Consider the following 19,946-nt stretch of genomic DNA (forward strand, 5'->3'; position numbering starts at 1 on the left):
AAGCTTCATATTCGGCTGTGTTATTAGTGCAGTCAAATTCTAACCTACAAGACAGCATTGTCTTTTCTCCTTGTGGACTAACCAAAATGCAACCTGCTCCTGAGCCCTCGCTGGACTTAGAGCCATCAAAATATAAAGACCAAAATAAAGGAGTAATAACAAAAATATTTACATTTTCCTCAGCATCATTAAAACATCTAGACTTATCAGTTTGTGAAAAATTTTCAATCTGAGATGTAAAATGATTAACTGAAAAAGGAGATGGTTGGGCAACAAAGTTGCTAAAGAATGACTCTGACGAATAATTCCCAAAAATGTTGTTGTTGAACGCTACAGGTTGGTTTTCTTGCTCAAATTCAGTAACTGTGTGGGTCATGTGCTTCTCTAGATCGATCCTTATTTGATTTGGCTTTCCCTTGTAGGGAAGCCACATATGCGACCAATCTGTGGAAATATACCCATGCAATTTTTCGGACGAATCCCTGCTCAAAATTAAACCGTAGAATTCAGGTATGTCAGCTATTAAGATGTCAATCCTCTGTACAATTCTGGGATCGGCAGACAACCTGATAGTTACGGAATTAATTTCTCCCACAACCTGCACTTTGGTCCTGTCCAACTGTACAATATGAATGGCGGATTTCTGAGGTTCAATGTTCAGTTTAGCACAAACTGAAGCTGGCATTATGTTAGATGATGCCCCTGAATCAATTAAACAGTTGTGCAGGTTTCTGTTATAAATCTCATAGGTCAGCAGGAAGGGTGGAGTATGAGAATTCGATCTATCTCCAATTAGAACTGAATCGGTAGCTTCAACCATACCTGGAGGAGGTTGGCCTGAATCATTAGCATCTTTTGCACTGGGAAGGGGTGTAGAGGGAACATCATTCAATTCTTTGAGAAGTAATTTTTGCTGATGCTTTAATTTACTAAGCTCAAACATAGTTATGTTTTCTTTAGTTTTCTCCATGTCATCAACAATGTTATATTCCATTGAATCGGATACCACTAATGTTTTGGATGTTGAAGGAGAATTAGAAGTTGAAGGCTGGTTTTGGGGAACTACTACAGGTGACTTCTTAGGGGGAACTTTTTCCTTTGTTGTGGTAGCACCTGCAATCCTTTTCTTTGAAGTTGCCTGGGCAGGTTCAGAAGTACTTTTACTTCTTGTAGTAACCAAAGAGGTTTCTTCTTCATTCTCGGTATCAGAGTTCGGGAGTATAAAATCCCACATTCTGTGGCATTCAGCTACTTCTTCTTCATCATCAGTTTGTGAGGTTGTTTCCTCTTCCTCTTCTTCTTGCTCTGAATCTGCGTTAGATATGACATTCGGTGGCTTTGTTTCAGTTTTCTTATAAGTCCTAAATGGTCTTTTGTTTGAGGTTTCAGCTACCTGCTTCTTTATTTCAACCTTTTCGTTAGACAAAGTTTTCAAGACTTTTTGTAAACCCTCCATGTCGTATGGCTCCTTTGGGGTTTTCTTCTTGGAATCCTCTTTAAATGAGACGTTTTTGGCTTTTCTGTCTTCCAAAGCAGCTTTCTTTTCTAGAGCATTGATGCGCTTTTCCATAGCAAGTGCTTCTCTCATGTTTTCGGCTAAGGTAGGTTTCCCAGCCCTGTCCAAAAAAATGGCTATGTTGGCAAGTAGGGCGGTAATATACCATTCGCTTCGAATTTGTTCACTTGGTTTGGAAGCTGTAGGGATTTTATTCAGGAGTTTATTAAATCTAGCGTTAAATTCCTTTATTGGTTCCCTATGCTCTATTCTCAGATTGGAGAGGTCGTTTATTAAAGTAGCTAAGGACCTATCATCTCCATATTTGGTAAGAAACTGCTCTTGGCAAGTGTTCCAACTGGTAATTGAACCAGAGGGTAAGGAAAAATACCAGGATCCTGCTGATCCTTGCAAGGTGTAAGGGAAGAGTCTTACAACAACATCTTGTTCTGTCACTCCTTTTAAGTTAACTGCTAACATAAAATTATTAATGTGTTCTTCAGCCTGGGTCCCGTCATCTGGGTTAAATTTAGGTAGCCATTTTTCAGGAGCATCTGGTAGAGGATGCAATGGTGCAGGCATATTGACTGCACCTGGCCTAGTCCATGGATCTGCCATTATAATAGCAACAGTGGTTGATACTACTGTTGGAATTCCAGATGTATGGGAAGGAATTAATGATGAGGAGTGAACAGGTTGGGATGTTGAGGCTTCTAATCCCTGGTGAACGACAATATGTAATGGGGGAGTGGATGGTTGACTTCGCAGAGGAGAAGATGCAATGGAGGACGTGGATGAAAGCTCTTCACTATCAGATCCTTCAGTAATTTTCTTCGCCTTTTTCCTTTTGGGTAAAGGGAACTCAGTGGGTTCAATACCGAGTTTTTCGCTCTGAAGTCTGGTGAGAGGATGAGTTAGATTGAACTGCGAAGTCGCACTGCTTTGTGATACCTCAGATTTCTGTGGTGAAATCGAGAAGCTCTGAAGTTTATGGATTAGAGACTGGACTTCAGGTGATTCAAGACTTAATTGTTCTGGAGTATGATGGGTTTGAGCAGTGGTAGTTGATTCCCCTTCTCCTTGTTTGGATACCGGCGAACCAGTATGCAAATGGGAAGATCGAGGGGATTCGGAGGGAGAATTACTCTTAGAATGGCTTATAGGTTTTGACTTATGTGCCATTCACAGTTGATGCCCTCCTTCTAGCGCCAATTATGTTGATGCCTCGAAAATCGCTGCAACAACATAGGGGAAACCACCCGGTCCGGACCTTAGTACAGCTCCTTTTCCGTTTGGAATAGTGGCTCCGACTGGGGATAATGGGACCAGTTTCCCAAAAATTATAGGTAAACGGGATGGATGAATGACTTATAGAATATGCTAGCGATAAGCGAATAATTAAAACTATCAGCAAAGTATAATAACTATAATCTATCCCGGGGACTTATTGATTTCTAAAGCGTAGCGTTTGATGATCTGTGCTTTAAGACAGGAATATAGATGACTCCATCTCTAAAACATAGATATTAAATCATTCAAGACTGCTGTGCATAAATAGTTACGCAAAGCGATAACAGCGAAATTTCTACACTTTATCATTTATATCATTGTTACATGCATGGTTAAAGGAAAAGGCATATCGCAAAACACCCAACAGTGGAATGAGATAGAGATTTGTTGTTACAGCACATACATGTATTCAACAATAGCAAGAATAATTACACAACAATTCATATAAAAGGAATGAATACAGATACAGATAAAAGTACCATATAAGTTGCTTAACACTCCCATATATCAATCGCTATGTCGCAGTTCTTCCTTTGATTCACAAAACATCCCCAACAAAAGACAATAGTGCGCAATTGCATAAAGAAACTTCCTTGTCAAATTAAGAACGATTGGTCGAGTTTCATAAAAGAATATAGGCTGAAGTACAGTAGTGCAAACTTCAGTCTTTAAGTCTATTACAAAATTTTACGACCCTTTCCAAAACAATGAAAGGGTCTATAAATACTAAGCTAATCTAAATATCTAATAAACAGAAATCCTACATAATTGGCATCAATAAATATTGATCTTATTTCCTGGAGCGATCTGGCAATCGGCGGAAATGATTCATCAGGTAGGCTCTTTGCCTTTAAACCTGAGCTGACTTATCGCTAGCATTGGCTCTACTTCAGGCGGTTTGTTGAGGCGCGAACTGAGCTGAGCAGCGTATGTGGCATCTTGAATATCGAGAATTATACACCCAAGTGCATCAGTCGAACACTTGAGGGCAGACCTTTATGTGTGTGGCTTGATCAGAAAGAGCCAATATGCATCGAAAGTCAAAGTGTTAACCCCAGCGATTATTCTCCCCTTCTCCTCTAATTCAGGATAACTTGTTTGCTCAATCACATTTGCTGTTGTTATTCTTCCAGGTGTACACTGGGAGATCATGTTTGCCAGGTAGAGGGTGTTGTTGACCAGATCAATCATATTGCTGGCAGTTAATTTACATCTTGAAGCCGCCCTTTCTGCTTTCATCACTTGAGTGTGCCATTCTGTAAAGAGTATTTCCTTGTATGTTTCTTGGATTCTAGGCAAATTCACTGATTTTCCCATATCAGAATCTTGCCAGTCAAGATATCCACTTATGATCTCATCGGCCTATTCTAACTCATTCCTGGCCTTCTCTACCTGCTGATTAATGGATGTAGTTAGCTCACACAATGGTTCTGCCTCAGTGAGTTGATTACACAGGAGTCTAATCTGCGATACTAAAGCATTGTTTATTTGTGATGCCTCTGCTCTGAAATCCTCCACTTTTTGGGTGCCTTTTATGACTTCGAGCCGTGATGATAATTGAGCTATTTTCTCATCCTTCGTTTTCATCATCAGCTCATTTGTTGTTCTCAACTGTGCCAATGCCTCCGATAACTCCTTTTGTTTCTGGATCGTGCTTTGGTCGATCCTCTGCCTTTCTTCCTGCAATTGCTGGGTCAATTGATCATTCATTTGCTGTTGTACCAGCAACTGCTCCTCTGCTTGCGCTGCCTTCTGCTTTGTCTCGGTCAATTCTGCCTGTAGTGCAAAAATTTCTTGGTCTTTAGTCTTCAGTAGAAGACTTACCTCCGATGCCTTGTCGATAGTTGCTGCAGAATAGGCACCTTCATACTGTGACAGTTTTGTTGGGTCATCGAAGGGGTCCAACTCCTCCTTCCATACTACATTACCCATGACTATTTTCTCTGGAAAGATAGAAGGTTGATCAATCCTTCATCTTTTCCGTGATTGCTTTACAACTGCTCTATGCCTTGGGATGTAGAAAATGTCCAAGGGAGGAATATCTTCCACTTGGAGAACAGTTTGATCGGAAGGGTCTTTAGGAATTACCTCAACATCCTTAGAAATGGGTGGGCCGCTGGTTCCGCTTAGAACCTGAGGAGAAGTGATGTCCTGTGTATCATTTGTCTTGGAAGTGTCCCCATCTTTTGAACATTCCAATCCACTGATGATGGAATGAAATTTCTGCCATTCCTGAAATAGCTTGGGTTCTATGGTAGTGTCCACATTGACATCGGTGGTTTGTTTCTGCTGCTCTTCTTGCTCTTTCCTCTGCTGCTCTTCTTGCTCTCTTCTCTGTTTTTCTTCTTGTTCCCTTTTCTGCCTATCTGCCAGTTCTTTTTCTTGTTTCTCTTCTTGTTCCCTCTTCTGCTGTGCCTCTACCTCTTTCTTCTTTTTCTCTTCTTGTTCTATTTGTGCTCTTTGTTGCTTTTCTACTTGTTCTTTCCTTTGCCTTTCCACTTGTTCTTTTCTCTGCCTTTCTGCCTGTTGCTTCTTCTGATTTTCCTCCTGTTGCTTGTTCTGATATTTTGTTATAACAGGAGGCTGGCTTGACTGTTGCCGACTAGGCTCGCTTGAAGACGTCGCTGGGGTTGTTGCCAGTAAATCTAGAGGCAGAGTTTGCAACCTCTGCTCCCTAAGTTTATTGAACTCAGTTAACCCTTCATCATTATATTTCAATCAAGCAAGTTCTCTAGCTTGACCTATTGTTTCGTTTGAAACAAATAGGTCGTCAACCCAATCTTCTTGATGGTCAAATTTTGTTAATTTGGCCTGTTCTAATGCAGTATAGGCATTTTTGTTTGGATCATATAGCCTATTCGGGATAGTGGCGAGGGTTAAGGACTGAATCTTTGTGGCTTCCTTTTCTGCGTGTTTGAGATCATGCAGAGTATAGACACCAATTCTCAAGGGAAAAGAGGGCCAGCCCCTCTTCTTTTCTTTCTTGAGAGTCTGTGTAGTACTCTCTGCCATAATTTGATAGGAGATTTCTCTTGCTAGCAGTTTATCTGGAATATACAAAGGGAGAACATGCGGATTGGCTTGGCTGCCGAAAACCCTAATGTAGGTAAATCTCTCTTCTCCAAACCAACTCGCTACCGCCGGTAAATCAAAGGAAGCTAGATAGGAGATTCTGGGAATGGGCTTATCAAAAATAGAATAATGAATGGGAACCATAAAGCCATTGCAGATTTGGTACAAATGGTGTTTGTAAGAAGATTTCCACAATTTCTGGTGGTATATATGAATGGGTGAGGGGTCTTGGGTAGTCCACCTCCAACCGAGGACGGGAAACTCAGAATTGAAACATAATGTATCTAAAATATATGCACTGTAATAAAACGGGGTAATTTTTCTTTCAGTAACAACAGAATTTTTTCTAAAATCACGAACAGCTACGGCTAGCTTATCAGAGAGAATAGTAGCCCAATCCATAATTATGTTGTTTACTGCTGCTTCCATTAGAGGAACCATCTCTATGGTAAAGTTAGCAGAGTCATGTAATCCCCATAGCCTACACATCATTATCCCCGCATAGCAATAGGGAGAAGCCAAAGAATCAATTGAGTACTTACCGGAAGACTCGTGCTTGTGTTTGGCTGGATTCTGCCTCCAATCCTGGATGGGTTCGGATTCGACTTCATTATCACTTGCAAATTTCTCCAGGAAGGTCTTGTTATACACTTTCTCTGGCTCAGGCAAATGATACATTTGCCTTAGATGCTCTGGCTTGAACGATCCAAAAATCCTCCCATCTCTGGTGCTAAAAGTTCTGTCGAGGATTGGAATTTCTTCAATTGCCCATCGCACGACGTCTGTGTAGGGGAGAATCTGTTCTCTGGCCGCTATCCTGTGAAGGAAAGAGTCGGCTAAGTCTTTGAGAGTGCAATCAGACTTGCGAGTAGGATCCGCAGTAGCTTCTGTTACTGCCTTTTCTGGTTGTTCGGCCTCAATCAAATTATACGTGCCCATCCATGTAGCTCTGGTAAGACCCGTGCATGTAGTATCTGATATTAAGCCCTTCTTTTTATCTGTGGCAGTTTGTCCTGCTACTGATGTAGCAGCAGAACCCGCGGTCTTCTTAGATTTCTTTCCCATCATGCTCAGGCTTCTGTTAGAAGTTGAATTCTGCACAAAGGCAAGAAAAACCGTAACATAGAAATATAATAATGAGGACTTATGGTGGGAGAGATATATCAATCGAAGCGTGCTGAGAGATTAAATCTCAAAAATGGCTGTGGATCCAATCAATGAGAAGATATTACAGATATATTAAATGGCCGTTTGAGGCCTGCTACTCCTTAAATGCTTATTACACCATTATCTGGTTGAATGACTCCCTTAAGCGTGCAATGGATATGTTGGCGGTTGAGCGCAGGTGATCGTTAATCGAAGGGGAAAAACTTTAAATATGAATACATCACCTTATCCCTCCATTTAACGGCTTTCTCGAAATCCGCGCTCTATCGATCGGATATCAATAATACTTTAGATCTTCAAGCTATGCCTTTTGAAATTCCGATCGCCGATAGCGATATCGCATCGCTTTAGGAGAATAGGTATTATATAATCATAAGCATAGGATCCTCCCGAACGCCGATTGCGACGTCGCATCAGAGTAGTGCGAAGAAATATGACAAGGTGCATTTAGAGTGATTTGCCGATTCCCCGATCGCCGATATCGCATCGCATCGGGGGTGAGACCTGAGCGCCTTATTAATGTGCATGGGATGTTGCCGACTGCCGATTGCGCAATTACATCGGATTGGAGTAAATGACTTAATCTGCCTTGACCGCATATGGATTATCGCCGATCGCCGATATCGCGTCGCGTCGGAGCTTATGTTATGTGCATTTTTAAAATGTGTATGAAGTGATGCCGATTTCCGAGTGCGATATCGCATTGGGGGTAATCAATGTGCCGCTTATTATATTTCTTATGTCATTGCGATATGCGATCTTGCGATCGCTTTATCGCAATGACAAAGATTTTCCTTATTTCTTTAAAGGGTTTTTTTCAAAAAGGGTTTTATGAAATGAATTCATTTGATTATCGGACCTCTTTTGAACAATAAAAGTATTGATACCAATTAAACTTTGAAGGGACCCATTTCATACGTTAATATTTATAAATAAAGATGATATGAAATGGGGGGTTGTTGTAGAGCACAACACCATGTAAAGAATACGGGTGTATTGGTTTATGATCTGTTTGTGAGCGGTGTCCTTTGGTGTTCTATCTGAGGAACTTGCCCTGTAAATTCCTACATGGTATCAGAGAAATTTGAGGGCCACATCCATTGGTGATCCAAATCTGAAGCTGGTACAACTACATCTGACTATCGTTTCCTAGATCTATTGTTTCTGACCGCTTTCGGTTCAAGAGGCCTACTCTATTGTGTTCATATCATCTATTCTAGTGAGGAACCCCTTTCGTTTCATGTGAAAAGGATTTTGTAGCCCTAGCTATGTCATTTTTAAGATCTGGAGGTATACAAATCTCTATTTGTAGTTTTATTTATTTATCTCTCTGTTTTTTATTACCGAATCTATACCTTTCATTTCTACATATGCTCTTTGCCCCACGAATTTGTGCGATTTGGTAAAATCAAGAACAAGAAGGAAGGATTTTTCTCATGCCTATGCTCTTTTCCGCCGCACTTTAGTGTGATCTCAGAAAATTAGAAACATTGAAGAAAATATTTAGTTTCCCTTGAAATCGAACTTCAAGCCTCAAGGTTTAGTTTCTTTTTGGATGTCCATTTTAGGTTGTGTGGTTTTTTGTTTTGTAGGAAAAAAAGGCTTTCTCAAGTAAGCACACATTCCAAAGCTTCAGTGACTAAAAAAAAAAACCTTTCCTCTTTTCCAAAAATTACTAACCTTTTAAACTAGCTCACTTGGTCCAAAGTTACTTTATGGGAATAGAGGTTTTTTGCTCAAGTCTTTCTTTTTGTTGAGTTACTTTTTCAAAAAGCACAAGTAACTTATGTTTTAAAGTTACTTTATGTAAAAGTGTTCTCGCCCATTAAAAAGTGAGTCACTTATAATTTTAAGTCTCTTTATCTTTTATTTAAACTACAATTTAGTGGGTAGATCATAAAGTACCATTAGAAAAGTGAATTTCACTTATTTATAAAAGTGGGTCACATAATTGTTTTTATAAAAAAATTGAGCTAATTAGATTAAGTTTGGAAAAATGGGGGATTTTTTTAAAAATATAATATTATCATGCACTTCCGCACATTCACGTACTTCGTCGGCATCTTCAACAACTTTTCTTCAAAAAGCCATAACTTCTTTATCCGAAAGTTGTTTTCAGGGCCGCTTTTTTTAATCGGCCTAATTTTTCGAAATATTTCCATTGGAACTTTTAGTTTCAACATATATAGCTTTAGTTTCTATTAAAATGAAAATTCCATGTCAAGTTATTTTTGACAACGCCAACTACTTCCAATGGGTGTCCTACATGGAGGATTTACTTAGAAGTAAAGGTATTTATAGAATAGCCATAGGCCAAAAGTCTAAACCTAAAGATGAAAATAAGCAAGCCAAATGGGAAAATAGGCAATATCAAGCATGTGGTTTGATAGGGATGTCTATTTCTCCAAACCTTAGATTACATATCGCGGAACATGATACCCCTGATGAAGCAATGAAACAAATCAATAAAATTTTTGGAATTAAAAATCAAATTATAGCCGATCTCCTCGAAAATGAGTTGCTTATGTTGGACCCCAACAATTTTTCTTTCATTGAAGATTTTTTTTGCAAGTTCAAGACCCTTAGATTTCTCTTTGAAGGTGTTAAGGTTAAGAAAGAAGATGGTAGCCTTATCTATTCCATTCTTACTAAGATGGGACCAGCCTACTTTGTGTTTGTTTCCACTTTCCATTCTACTAGAGAAGCCTTTATTTCTCAAGAACAAGACTACAAGTCCCCATTTTTTGATGCCTTTTGTGATTATTTAATAAGAGAACAAGAAAAACTCTTACATCTTAGTCCTCTTAATATTGGAAACTCTTCTAAGAAATCCGTAATCGCCCAACAACAACCAAATCCAAAGAATCCTAAGAAGCAACATCCTAAAAAGAATGGTCCTAAAACAAACAAGGGTCCTAAGCACTTTCAGTCTCAAAAAGAAAAATCAATTCAACAAAATGATAAGGAAAATAAAAAAAAAGGGAAGAAGACTAATAGACATTGCAACTTTTGTAATCAAGATGGCCACTTAGAATCCAAATGCTTTAAGAAGATGGAAGCCTTGGAAGAAATAATGAAGAAGCATAACATCCATTTGGAGCACTCTTCAACTTCAATTTCATCTTCAGGAATAACACTTTCTGCATGTGGTTGTCAAGCATCTCGGTCTGGTTATGCACTAAATGTATCTTCTTCTTCTCATTCTCATGAGTGGCTCATTGATTCTGGAGCTTCTTATCACATGGAAAAAAACAAAGCCATGTTTTCTTCTTTAAATGATTGTAACACCAAAAATATATATGTTGGTGATGATAGATCTCTTAGTGTTGTAGGGACTGGAACTATTCATCTAGAAAATGGTCAATTTAATTATGTATTATGTGTTCAACCTTATCCTACAACCTTCTATCTGTATATCAGATAACTCATTCAGGTGATGGTAAAACCATTGAATTTTCACCTCACGATGTTGTAATTAAGGATCCAAGAGATCCTAGACAAATTTTAGCTACTGCCATTGCTGATGATTCTACAAGGTTGTATAAGTTTAACAACTTTGGGTCATCAACTCTTCCCTTGGTATTTGTTGCTCATAATAATGAAGTGAGCAAACTTTGGCATGAGTGATTTTGTCACTTAAACTATCGCTCCCTTCAAAATATTTGTAAGGAAAATATGGTGACAGTTCTTCCTACGGTATCTTGTAGAGATTGTGTTTGTTCCGGATGTGTACTGAGAAAACATCATCAAGATAGTTTTGAAAAACGTGCCTCTTGGCACAACTCAGCTCCTTTACAACTTGTGCACAGTGTTTTATGTGGTCCACTTCCAGTTGTTTCATTCTCTGGCTACAAGTATTTCTTAACTTTCATTGATGATTTCTCCAGATGCACTTGGGTATACTTCTTAAAACTCAAGAGTGAAGTCTTTAACATGTTCTTGGCCTTTAAGGCCTTTGTTGAGAAACAATCTGGACATCGATTTCTTAAGCTAAGATTTGTAATGGTGGATAATATGTTAACAACAAATTCATCAACTTTTGCACTGAGAATGGAATTCAATTGCAACATATTGTTCCATATACTCCACAACAAAATGGTGTAGCTGAAAGGAAGAATCACACCTTAAAGGAAATGGCTAATTGTATGCTTCAATCTAAAGGGCTTAGTCTTAATTTTTTGGCAGAAGCTATTAACTATGCAAATTACATAGTAAATCGCACTCCTACTAAGGTTTTAAAGAATATCACTCTAGAAGAAGCATGGAGCTCAATTAAACCAGATGTAAGTCACTTTTGTGTTTTTGGAAGTGAAGCATGGGCCCATATTCCTAATGAGAAACATAATTCCTTAGAACCTAAGAGTGAAAAATGTATTTTGTTGGATATTCTGAAGATGTCAAAGGAACTTCTTCCACCTAAAACCAAAAATGTTATCATTAGAAGAGATGTAAAGTTTGTTGAAAATATATCGGCATACGAGCCTAGTTCGGTGGATGTGTCGCCTCTCTCTATCACTTCTACTTCTGAAAATATTTCTTCTTCAGATGGTGGAAACGAGGATGACAATCCTCCCCCACCTTCTCGGGATCCTTCTTCAGCTCTTAAGCTTCCAAAATGGGTTTGTGCTACTTAGGACGCAGTAGGTGCTCTTGCAAGTGATCCTACAGATCAACGTCGCACACGTCCTTAGTTTGATAGAGTCTCTTCTTTACTGGCTCAAGTTTCAGTGAATTATGATCCTGACACCTTTGCAAAAGATTCATGCTATCCAGATTGGGACGCAGCTATGAATGAAGAATATCGTTCATTATTGGCAAATGATACATGGGATCTTGTTCCTCTTCTAAAAGGAAGAAAACTTGTTAGCTGCAAATGGGTTTACAGAGCCAAGTTTGGAACAGATGAAAAAGTTGATAAACCTAAAGCTCATCTTGTTGCTAACGGTTTTTCACAAGTTGAAGGCATTGACTATACTGAAACCCTCTCCCCTGTTGCCAAAATGAACTCTATCCACCTTGTTCTTTCCCTTGCTGACTCTTTCAAATGGGAAGTCCATCAAATGGATGTTAAATCTGCCTTCTTGCATGGGGGCTTGCATAAATATATCTATATGGAACAACCTCTTGGCTTTATACAAAAAGACTCCGGCCTTGTATTTCGGCTTAAGAAATCCCTTTATTGTCTCAAGAAATCCCCTTGTGCTTGGTATGCCAAAATGGATAACGTTTTTCTAGATACTAGTTTTTCTAGGTGTCATTCAGACAATACTGTCTACACCAATAAAGTGGGTAAGTCTCTTATCATTCTTTTTCTTTATGTTGATGATCTTATCCTTACTGGTAGTGATCCCAACCTTATAAACCATGTGAAGTCCAACCTTAGAAAGAAGTTTGAAATGACAGACTTAGGACACTTGCATTATTTTCTTGGTCTTCAAATCTTGCAATCCAAGGAAGGTATTTCCCTTTCCCAGTCCAAGTATGCTTGTGATCTTTTATGCCACTTTCACATGCAAGAATGTAAGCCATCCCCTTCTCCCTTTCAGTCTAGAGCCAAACTTTCAGTCACTTTTACTTCCCCTGAAGTTGATGCTACCTTATACCGCTAGCTTGTAGGAAAACTTTTGTATCTGACCCATACCCGTCCTGACCTTTCCTTTGTTGTTGGCCTTATTTCTTGGTTTGTGAAAAACCCACATGAAAGTCATTGGAAAGAAATTAAAAGAATACTTCGTTGTGTTTGAGGTGTATTTTAGTTTGGGATTCATTATAGTGCAGAAGCATCTCCTCTAATGGTTGGTTTCACTGATTCCGATTGGGCTGGTGACCCTGATGATCGAAAGTCTACTGCAGGTTATGTCTTCACTCTTTGTTCTAGACCTATTACATGGGCTTGCAAGAAACAAAGTTCCATTTCTCTTTCTTCAGTAGAAGAAGAGTATCGTGGCACTATAGAATCTAGTAAGGAAGCCTTGTCGTTTAATCAGATCCTGTCAGAGTTTGGATTTCAGTAGCAACATCTGACAACACTTTGGTGTGATAATCAAAGTGTCATTCAACTATGCAAAGATCCAGTCCAACATCAGTGAAACAAACACATTGAACTACACATGCACTTCATCAGAAATCTCATTCATGACCATGTTCTTGAAGCGCAATATTTTTCAATTGATGATCAAGATGTAGACATCTTTACAAAGGTTCTCACGGAGGCGAAGTTTACTAAACTTTGATTTATGGTTGGAGTTCAGGAAGTTGTCACTAAGGGGGGATAGGCTCTAATTCCTCCTTCCTTCTCCTATTGTGTCATATTTGTACATCCTTCAATCCTATCCCAAGTTGTTCGTAAGGGGGGATGTTAGGATATTTCGACACATAGGAAACAGTTAAGTATAACTTGGTCTAGTGTAGAGTTAGGTAAAGTATGTTTCTTTACTATGTACTTTTGTAACTTACAACCTGATGGTCACGATATGTTCTAGACATGAAGTGATTTGACAGTTCATTCTCTCCTTGGTATTACCGACACTTGATCCATGGCCTAACACCCGATTAGTCCATGATCTCTATTTGAAGAGTATGGAGGGTCATTTGTAAGGTGACCATTCATGAGAGAAGCTTATGTAAATTTTATTTCTTTTACATTAATAAATTGCCTGAAGTGGTCGTGTTGGCTCAGTTCATGGACTGTTTCCCTCTTTGAGGGTTTTAACCATGTCAACAATACTGGTGTACTAATCTGTGAACTGTTTGTGAGCAATGTCCTTCGGTGTTCAATATGAGGAACTTACCCTGTAAATTCCTACACAATAAGCCTATTTCTTATCTTGGAGAATGACAAATGTTGGCTCATAAAGCATGAAATCATTATGAATCATGAGACTACAAGGAAAAATGAGAACCATGGCCAAAGAGGTGTGCATACATCAGATTAATGGTCCATGTGGGGAGTAAAAGATAGGCATGCTAAGATAATGACAAAACAAATGTTTCCACTGTTACATAGTGTGTTCACCTTTACAAGGCCAATAATAATAAATTTTCTTGTAATCCACGTGTTTTAATAAATCCAACCCAACTACCTCCAAATCCTACATAGGACATATGAATAGCCATCACGATAGGGAGTTACCACCCACCAAGGTGTAGTCTGTTGGGTTGTGTTATATTCTTTCCACGTAGTTAACAGGGGGTTTGAAGGGCACTCATGGGCGGACCCACCTATGGTTTTGTGCATGATTTTCGCACATGTTTTTTGGATGCGATGGTTTTTGGTCCATGGTATTGGATGCTTCGGCATGTATAAATATGTATTGTAACATTGAAAGGAACATAATAAAAAATCATGCTGGTAGTCCCGGTTTTGGGATCCAGGGGAAAATCTCTGTGTATATGTGTTTTATGTGTTATGATCTCGCATCGTTTATTTTCTGTGTTTTAGAATTCATATGCAGGTAATTTCTGTATGGGGTTAAAACCTACATTTGGTATCGGAGCTATTTTGGCTTCAAGGGGACGCCTTTGTTGCTGAGGGGTTTCACTCGGGCCTGTGGTAGACCCTGTTCAGTGGGAGATCCGTGAGATCGATTTTGGTGGTGAAAGAAGATGGCGAGCAGTGGAAAGATAGAGATCGAGAAATTTAATGGTCAGAGTTTTGAGTTTTGGAAACTCAAGATGGAGGAGCTGTTGGTGGATAAAGACCAATGGATCACGGTAGATCCGGGTACTAAACCAACGGGAGTGTCTGATGAAGAATGGAAGAAGTTCGATCGGAAGGCAAAGAGCACAATACGATTATGTGTCTCAGATTCAATATTACTAAATGTATCAGGGGAAGCTATGGCAAAGGTTTTGTGGGACAAGTTAGGGACTTTGTACCAATCTAAGTCTCTGGTGAATAAACTGTTCCTGCGGAAAAAGTTGTATAACCTGAGGATGAAAGATGGAGACTCGGTGACAGAGCATCTGAATGCATTTAATACTGTGGTAAGTCAGTTAGCATCTGTTGATATTAAAATTTTAGATGAAGATAAGTGCATCAGTTTGTTGTGTTCTCTACCAGATTCGTGGGATAGTCTGGTTATTGCAATAGGTAGCAATGCAACTGCCTTGCATTTTGATGAAATAGTCTCATCCTTGCTGACAGAGGAGATGAGACGAAAAAATATGGAGAGCCAAAATGGTGATGCCTTGTCTGTACGAGGGCAGACCCAGAACAGAAACAAAAATAAGTCATCGAGTGGGAGATCTAAATCTCCAGGAAAACCTGTAAAGGTGGTGTGCTAGAAATGTGGAAAGGAAGGGCACTACAAAAGGGACTGTAAACCTAAAGCTCTTAACAAAGGAAAGGGATCTGATGTGGCTCCTTCTGTAGAGGTGAAAACCACCTCAGATGAAGGTGGGGATGTGTACTTGGCTTCTTCAAGTACACATGTAGATCATGAGGCATGGTTGATTGACTCAGGTGCATCCTTTCACTTCACTCCCCATAGAGAGTGGTTTTGTGAGTATGAGAAATATGATGGTGGTGATGTCTTCTTGGGGGATGACAGGAAGGCTAGAATCGTTGGTCGCGGAAAAGTAAAGTTGAAGTTGATAGGTGGAAGGGTTAGAACGCTTCTAGGTGTTCTACATATTCCTTCATTAGCCAGAAATCGGATTTCTGTTAGCAAGCTGGATGATGCAGATGTAAAAACAGTGTTCAAGAAGGATACCTGCAAGATGGTTCAGGGAGCACTGGTATTGATCCAGGGAGTTCGGATTGGAACTCTGTACAAGCTGCAAGGTAGCACTGTTATTGATGGGTGCAATAGTTCTATGGTTCTTGAAAGTGGAGCAGAAAATCTAGTGGCCTCTAGAGAGAAGACCATGCTGTGGCATCAAAGGCTTGGACATATTGGAGAAAAGGGCCTTCGGATACTTCATGGTAAAGGTATGGTAGAAGGTATGAGTAATATCTCTCTGGATTTTGATTTCTGTGAAAATTGTGTATATGGGAAGCAGAATCGGGTGAGTTTCCCCTCTAGTAGTAAGAGGGCGAAACATATATTAGAAATTGTGCACAGTGATGTGTTTGAACCTGTGAAGGTTCCATCACTGGGTAAGTCTGTGTACTATGTATCATTTATAGATGACTTCTCAAGGAATACATGGATATATTTCCTTAACAAGAAATCTGAATTCTTTGATAGGTTTAAAGAATTTAAGGCTCTGGTAGAAAACCAGAAAGAGAAGAAGATAAAGGTGTTGAGGACAGATAACGGTGGAGAGTTTTGCAATAAGGAATTTGAAGAATTCTGTAAGAAGTGTGGTATAACACGACAGAAGACTACTCCATATACACCTCAGAAAAATGGAGTTGCAGAAAGAATGAATAAGACGTTGATGGAAAGGGCAAGAAGCATGCTCAGTGGTGCTAGGTTAGGACAAGAATTCTAGGAAAAGGCAGTGGATACTGCATGTTACCTTGTCAACAGGTCACCTTCATCAGCATTGGAGGATAAGACTCCACAAGAGGTATGGACTGGTAAGAAGCCCTCTCTTTCACATCTAAGGGTATTTGGATGTGATGCATATGTACATGTTCCAAAGGAGAAACGAACCAAGTTGGATAGTAAATCTGAAAAGTGCATCTTTATTGGGTATAAGGATGGTTTAAAGGGTTATAAGCTTTGGAACCCAGTCACACGGAAGGTTGTGTACAGCCGAGATGTGGTATTCAGAGAGGTGAAAGATGTTATTAAACATGAAGTCCAACGAAAGGAAGCTGAGAAGATAGAGTTTCAGCTAAAGGAGGAAGAATTAGACTCTACAGCAGAGGAGGAATTAGAAGATGAAGAGCCACAAACTCCGACTGTGAGAAGATCAATTCGAGAAAGAAGGCAGCCTAAAAGGTATAGTCCATCTGCTTTCTTTTCAAATTTTGCTTCATCTATTACTGACGATGATCCCAGAACTGTGAAGGAAGCAATAGATTCATAGGATGGAAAACTCTGGAAAGAGGCCATGGTTGATGGAATGGCATCTTTGTACAAAAATGAGGCTTGGGATCTGGTGGAGTTGCCGGCTGGAAGGAAACCCATTGGCAGCAAATGGGTGTTCAAAAATAAGACAAATGCAAAAGGAAAAGTGGAGAAATACAAATCTCGGTTGGTAGCAAAAGGTTATTCCTAGGTGCCGGGAATTGATTTTGGTGATATTTTTTCTCCTGTTGCCAAGGTAACTTCTATTAGATTACTTTTATTTGTTTCTGCTACTTTTTATTTTGAGGTAGAATAGATGGATGTGAAGACAACATTTCTTCATGGGGATTTGGAAGAGGAAATCTACATGAAGCAACCTGAAGGCTTTGTAGTGAAGGATAAGAAAGAACTGGTATGCAAGTTAAAGAAGTCTCTATATGGGTAAAAAAAGTCACCAAGGATGTGGTATCAGAAATTTGATACATTTATACGGGGACTTGGCTTCACTAGAAGCAAAGCAGATCACTGTGTGTATTTTAAATTAATCGGTGACCGTGTTATTTATCTGGTCTTGTATGTGGATGATATGTTGCTGGTTGGAAATGACAAAGAAATTATCCAGGATTTGAAGACCCAATTGTCCTCCAAATTTGACATGAAAGATATTGGTGCTACGAACTATATTTTGGGCATGGAAATTAAAAGAGATCGGGCAAAGAGGAAGCTCTGGTTAAACCAGAGGAATTATGTCGAGACAATACTGTGGAGGTTTAATATGCAGGATAGTAAATCGGTGAAGGTTCCTATTCCTGTAGGTGTGAGGTTATCTGCTAAACAATGTCCCAAGACACAAGAAGAGGAAGAGGACATGTCCTGTGTTCCATATGCAAGTGTAGTCGGTAGCCTGATGCATGCAATGGTCTGTACTAGACTATACATTGCACATGCAGTGGGAGTATTGAGAAAGTTTATGTCAAAACCAAGAAAGGAGCGTTGGACAGCAGTGAAGGGGGTTTTCAGGTATTTGCATGGCACTAGTGATTATGGGCAGTGCTACCAAGGAAGACCAAGATTGGACAGAGTGTTGGATATTCATGGCTTTTTTTTTGCAGACTGGGCTGGAGATCTGGAGCAGAGAAGATCTACAAGTGGGTATGTGTTTAACCTATTTGGAGGTGCAGTCAGTTGGATGAGTAAGAAACAATCTGTAGTGGCACTATCAACTACAAAGGTAGAATACATGGCAGCCACTCATGCAAGCAAGGAAGAAGTTTGGTTGCAGAGATTGTGTTCAAGTATGGGGTTAGTACAGGAAGCTATAAGGATAGACTGTGACAGCCAAAGTGCAACTTTCTTGGCAAAGAACCCTGCATATCATTCAAAGACAAACCACATTGATGTTCAATATCACTTTGTGAGGGATATGATAGAAGACAAAAAGGTGTTGCTGGTAAAGGTGGACACTTTGAAGAATATTGCAGATGCATTGACAAAATCTGTGAGCTCTAAGAAGTTCTCTTGGTGTAGAGAGACAATGGGCATTTCAAGGCTAGGAAAATGACTAAGCTCTCTTGTGCCTCCCTGTGGAAAGAAAAAAACAAGTGGGAGAATGTTGGGTTGTGTTATATTATTTCCACGTAGTTAACAAGGGGTTTGAAGGGCACCCATAACCCCACTTTATGGGGTCTGGGGCAGCGCCCCAGAAAATTTTGGTTTTGGACCCTATGTTAGGTTGGGCGGACCCACCTATGGTTTTGTGCATGATTTTCACACATGTTTTTTGGACGCGATGGTTTTCGGTCCATGGTATTGGATGCGATGGTTTTCGGTCCATGGTATTGGATGCTTCGGCATGTATAGATATGTATTGTAACATTGAAAGGAACATAATGAAAAATCAAGCTGGTAGTCCTGGTTTTGGGATCCAGGGGAAATTTTTGTGTATATGTGTTTTATGTGTTATGATCTCACATTGTTTATTTTTTGTGTTTTAGAATTCGTATGCAGGTAATTTTTGTACGAGGTTAAAACCTACATATTCAATGCAAGCATCATAGACCTAGAGATAGTGAATATGGGGATTAATAGGATTGGTCATGATCATCCATCCAAGAGGAACTAGGATACCACTTATACACTTGAGCATACATGGCCTATATGGCCATAAAATTATACACATTCAAGCCTAAACATGGTGTTTTCTTTGGCCAATAATTTTATGGCACCCTTGTTGGAAGGAGGGATAGAAACTGGATCAAATTATGGGACATGTTCCCTTCTTGGGAGTGCATGATAAACCCATAATCTCCTTCAACCTTTGAACGTGAAACAATCTCATATAATGACATCAAATGCTAGGGAGGGATAGAGACATGAGTGCCTTATCCATTTATGATGAGAATAATAAATTATGCATAATGTAAATGAATTCTAATCTAAGAGACAATGAAAAGTTCAATGCACAAATAAATGAATTCACAGAAGATAAGCATATGGAAAAATGACTATAGTACAAGGATGACATCAAATATTACCTTTGTAGAATATTTTCAAGGCTTTTCCATTCATGGGAAAGGGAAATGTTTTTCTATCCAAATGGATTAGGTGGAAAATTTATTACCCACAACTTCATCAATTAGATAAAGGCCTAACTGAAGAATATCAAACTTAGTATGATCACCCAATATTTCATCTCACTTGTTGTAAAGGAGGACAAGGTCATATTTTTGGAAGTTGTGCAAGCGAGATTTATTGTCAATTTTTTTTTATCCTCTCCTTACTTTGCCACAAGTGATCATAAACATAAATTTTACTTTCGTCAAGTTCCACTAACTAATTAATTCTATTTTGGACGACATATGAATTCAAAGAAAATTGTTGCATAAAATTATAAATCAAGATTTTCAAATGAATTTGCAATGTTACTTCCATTCCATAGAGAAACTCAAATGAGACCTTTC

Source organism: Pinus tabuliformis, chromosome 2_1, assembly GCF_031772625.1.
Source record: "Pinus tabuliformis cultivar Carrire ecotype Pingquan chromosome 2_1, CPIR1, whole genome shotgun sequence".
Classification (NCBI taxonomy): domain Eukaryota; kingdom Viridiplantae; phylum Streptophyta; class Pinopsida; order Pinales; family Pinaceae; genus Pinus; species Pinus tabuliformis.